The sequence below is a fragment of the Octopus bimaculoides genome, chromosome 16 (assembly GCF_001194135.2).
Source record: "Octopus bimaculoides isolate UCB-OBI-ISO-001 chromosome 16, ASM119413v2, whole genome shotgun sequence".
NCBI lineage: Eukaryota > Metazoa > Mollusca > Cephalopoda > Octopoda > Octopodidae > Octopus > Octopus bimaculoides.
This window is the reverse complement of record NC_068996.1, coordinates 27,940,064-27,945,387: the sequence shown is the minus strand read 5'-3', so window position 1 is coordinate 27,945,387 and position 5,324 is coordinate 27,940,064. Positions and strand designations below refer to the sequence as shown.

Here is a 5,324-nt window from a genome sequence, read left to right as displayed (position 1 = left end):
CATCAGCCACCAAGGGACATGCTCAACTGGTTAAGGTCAAACAACTGAGAAGCAAATCTGTGGTATTGAGCAGAATATTTGCTGTAGCCCATCTTTTATACCAAGACAAAACAATGTACATGATTACACTTCCAATCAATTAAGATCAGAAGCCATGAGAGAGCCACTGCCTGGTACTGCATCCGGACAGTATTATTATTATTATTATTATTATTATTTCATTAGAGCATCATAAAAAATACTCTGCATTGTTTGTTCCAGCTCTTTACATCCTGGGTTCAAATCCCACACAGGTTAATTTTATCTTTCATCTCTCTAGGGTCAATAAAATAAATTACAATTTAAGTACAGGGGCAACAGTATTGACTAACCATCTTCCTTAAGCATTGCTAGCCTTGTGCTTAAATCACAAACAATTATTGTTATTATTATTATTATTATTATTATTATTATAGATACCCATCACATTCTGAGCTCATATTCAGCTGTCAACTTTGGTTTTCATTCCCCTGAGGACTGATAAATCTAAGTATTACTCAAGTCCTAGGAGTGATATAATCAAATCTACTGCCCTCAATTTTCTTACTTTGTATACCAATATGAAATGCCCAAGAAATTTCCATACAAAGTACAAATCAAGAAAGAAGTGGAACTGCATTTTAAACAGACACTATTGAAGTGTTATATATCAATGAACCAGCTTTCACTTGCTCACTATGATTCAAGAGCTTCTCACTGAAGATACTGAACTCTCCAGCTATGAACAATATGCGAAAACTGTAGAAAGGTTGCTTAATATGGAACATGAAATGCCTTGATCAAAGCAAGATGTTTAAATTTTGTATAGATATCTTGTTTTAATTATTAAATGTTTATTATATTGTTTTTAATTATACTGAGTAAATATTTGTGCTCTTTTTGTAAATTGTGTAAACTTCCCCACTTTATATAACTAAACCTTATATAACTTGTCCATCCAACTTTCTGAAACTCTAACAAATAATAATAATAATAATAATAATAATAATAATAATAATAATTCCTGTTGCAGTACCAGGCAGTGTCTCTCATGACTTCTGATCTTAACTGATTGAAAGTGTTATGTACATTGTTTTGTCTTGGTATAAAAGATGGGCTACAGCAAATATTCTGCTCAATACCACACATTTGCTTATCAGTTACTTGACCTTAACCAGTTGAGCATTTCCTTTAGTGGCTGACGTTATGTGCATCTCTGATCATGAGCAGAAGTAGTGGGGGAGCATCATAGCCATATGTTGAGAGGAATTCTTTGGGTTTTGGATAATTCACCTCTGGAAATATGGATGTTTCATTCAACATCCTTAGACAACCCTTTTTCAGGGACCTTTTGAGCAGGATGGACTACTCAACCTGAAGAAAATTCTAACTGGGCCCCACCTGCGAGGTCATGCACTGTTCATCATGATATGAGATCACCATGTTGCACACATATGGTTGTGATGCATATGCCTGGTGTATCCTTATCTGACGGGTAATCCTGATGGATATACTGGGCTTCATACAATTTACCCCAGTGTCACTTCAATGGCATGCTCTGCTCTCTCACTCAATAATAATAATAATAACAATAAACAGTGACAACTACAATATTAATAATTTGCTTTTGCCATATGTATGACAAAAGTCAGAACAAGGTAAAAATAGCGGAATTTTTCACAGGATTGATAATGAAGGAAAAAAGTAAAAAACAAGATGTCCTACAAGTATGGATAAGAATAGTTTGACACTGATATAACTTCTCAAGTCAGCAATGCTCAGACACTGAAGGAATGTGTGCAAAATGGTTTCTTCACTCTGTGCACATCTCAAACAGGCCAGGCTGACAAGCGCTTCTATACATGTAGTGTTTATCCCATTTTGGATAAATGTTGACAGTAAAAATACTTAAAGATGTTAGAATATTTGTTTCATAAAAATTATATAAATCAGATAAACAGACAATGGTAACTATAATGGTATTATGCAAATCACACAAATTTGACAATGAACATGAAGTTATGAGCTTGTATTGATAGAGAAAAACTGATTCATACAATTAGATGAAGTGCAAATATTGTTTTTGTTTTTTAATAGGAAATTAATGTTAAATAGAAATAGAAGTTGTATTGAAATAGCCCCATAACCCTTAACATACTACTGGGCTACCACTGAGGTCTTCAATTTCAAACAGAAAATTATTTGTATTTTTAACTAGACAGGTTTGGAAGAGTGAGTGTAAGGAACATTTAAGGTTCCTTACAAATCCTCTTAAAAACTATGAGATTGATGCCACTAATGTTCCTCTTGAACCTTTGTATGCCAACACCTGCAAAAAAGACAAATGAGCAGGCAGGTAATTCCAGGGAGTCAATATTCTAGGAAGGATAGACTAAGCGTAGTTATTAGTGTGAGACCTGGGGGCATGGATACACATAACAAGAATGATGAACGGTGGAGTGATGAGTAAAGTAGGAGTACATGAAAGGAGGTAACACGAACCCAAACAGCTCCAAGGTGTAGTCACCATTTTAGTAATGATAGAAAATGCAGAGAGAGGAGACAGGTTGCTAATGATAGGGAAGTATTTTCTTCTTTTTACTTCCATTCTCGTCCATTTGTTTTTGCTCATTCAAAATGCAGTTGAGAAATTAATAACCACCACAAGTCTGATTTTGCCTCCCTCCTCAAATTGATAAAGATGTTACAGGCATCAAAAAACAAAATATCCCTTTGTGGTGTGCTACATAATTTGTTTCTCTTATATTTATGTCTGACATTTCTCACCAGATGATTTACTTGGGGATTCAACAGAAATATAAACAGTTTAATTAAGAAAATGTGTGGTTCTAACTATACTAAAGTACAAGTTGGAACCAACTGCTATTAAAACCCCAGAAGTACCCCTAGGTGATTATAAACCTCATATTGTTCTATCACAAAAGAATTTTAATTATTCCATAATTCAATAAAATATTTTCATAAACAGAAAAGAAAGGTTTAACATTAATAAGAAAAATGGAACAAAAATAAGAAAAATGGAACAAAAATAAAATATTCATTTATATGTAATAAAAAATTAATTATTTAACAATGAAAACTGAGTAATGCTGAAAAAAAATCAATTTTTGGTTACAGATTCTGCATTTTCTGGAAAACACTTTCCCTGATTAATAAAATTTCTTGGATGACAACTTAATATCATATTTGCCTCATAATTTGATCTGAGAGAGCTCTAAAATTTAAATATATCAATAAATTTTAAATATATCAACACAAAAATTGAAAAATATTTATTCAATATAAATATATATTTATGGCAGGGTGAGTTTGTGTGTGTGTGCATGTGTGTGAGTGTGTGTGTATACACACAAGTATGTGTGTACATAAAAATATATACACATACGAACCTCTCCCAACTATTCTGCCTACATGTCTGTGCACACCGTTCAATGCAATGTATGCCAGAAGGTTTGCAAATCTAACAGAGGCCTCAAAAGACATTTTAAGATCCACAAAGATCAGAACTTATCTGCAGCTCTTGGTGGTCCAAATCAGATATACAATCTATGTGGGTGTATTTTCAAAACATTATCTGGTTTAAAAAGCAACATCAGATGCCATGATGGATCTAAGGTGTAGGTACAGGAGGTGGTCAAACTCTGCATAAGGAGCAGACAACCACCATACACATATGTATACATGTTTATATGGATCAAAACAGTTTGATTCAAATTCTTTGGTTATCCAAGAGTTTCAAGTGTGATGCTAATCTTCAGCCATTTTGAATTTGCATGAAAGAAGTTGTTTGTTATCATCATAAGATGGGCTGCAATTGGTCAAGGAAGGTCACGTGGTGTCCTGGTTTGATATTGGTATAACCATGTATCAGTGACGACGGTTAGTTGGAAAACACCACATGGTGAACAGGGAATCAACTGCATGGTGGACAGGAAATCAGTGAAGTTGTTGGAGGGGGGTAGAATGGGGTGGTATGCACAAGTATATAGTTGTATATGTGGGTGTGTGGACGTACTCATGGTTTTGCGAGCATGTCTGGATTGATGCAAGCATGCACATCTGTACATTGGTGCACACATACACATGAATGGACATGTATGTGCATGCACATACATACACATGAATGGACATGTGCATGCACATACACATGCATACTCATTCATATTTACAATGCATGCATGCATACTTGCACACAGTGTGCACATGCATGAGTATACATGTGCATAACAAGCATTTGGGGTTGGTAAGCGTTGGGGATTGGTAATTAACAGTCCTGCTCATGGGGCTGGTTGGTGACAGTGACCTTGGTGTAGAGTAGCAGCTGGTACTAAGGTGGTATATTTGGGTTATCAACAGTCAGAGGTTTGAAATTTGCCAGAAGGGCATACCGCTGGTGACAGCAATAAGATAAATTGTATTTCTTGTTAATGGATACTGCAGGATGTTGGAAGATATGCAACCAACTACTACTAATAACCCGAATATACCACCTTAGTACCAGCTGCTACTCTACACCAAGGTCACTGTCACCAACCAGCCCCATGAGCAGGACCACTAATTACCAATCCTCAATGCTTACCAATCCCCAACACTTACCAACCCCTAACACTTGTTCTGCACATGTATACTCATGCACGTACGTACAGGCAGGTGCACAGTGCATGTACACAGTAATATGCATGCGTGCATGTATTGTATATGTATAGGCATGCATGCCCATGCTCACATGAATAGACATGCACGCAAAACCATATAAACATCCACACACCCACATATACAACAATATACTTGTGCATACCACCCCTTCCCACCTCCCCTCCAACAACCTGACGGATTTCTTGTCCACCACGTGGTCAATTTCCTGTTCACCATGCGGCATTTTCCAACTAACCGTCATCACTGATACAAGGCTATACCAACATCAATCCATGACACCACATGACCTTCCTCAACCAATTGCAGCCCACCTTACAGTAATAACAATCAACTTCTTTCATTCAAATTCAAAATGGCTGAAGATTAGCATCATGCTTGAAACTCTTGGAGTACCAATGAATTTGAATTAAACTGCTTTGATCTATACATGTAACTCCCAATAAATGTGTTGAGTGCCCTACATTCATTTGTCTACTCACTCATATATATCAGGTCATTAAGAATGAAATGTCTGAGTTTGAACTGAAAGTTTATTTTACTTCATCTCAACAAAAAGCAGTGCAGTTAATCAAAGTATGCACCTAAATTATCAACACAATTTTGCCATTTTATCGGTAGCTTATTTATGC

General features: G+C 35.8%; 1 protein-coding gene across 13 annotated transcripts in view; it reads right to left on the bottom strand.

The window, feature by feature from the left end:
- Positions 1 to 5,324, bottom strand: part of LOC106882306 (C-Jun-amino-terminal kinase-interacting protein 4) — a 233,098-nt gene that overhangs the window by 10,188 nt on the left and 217,586 nt on the right. The gene's annotated exons all lie outside the window — the stretch shown is intronic.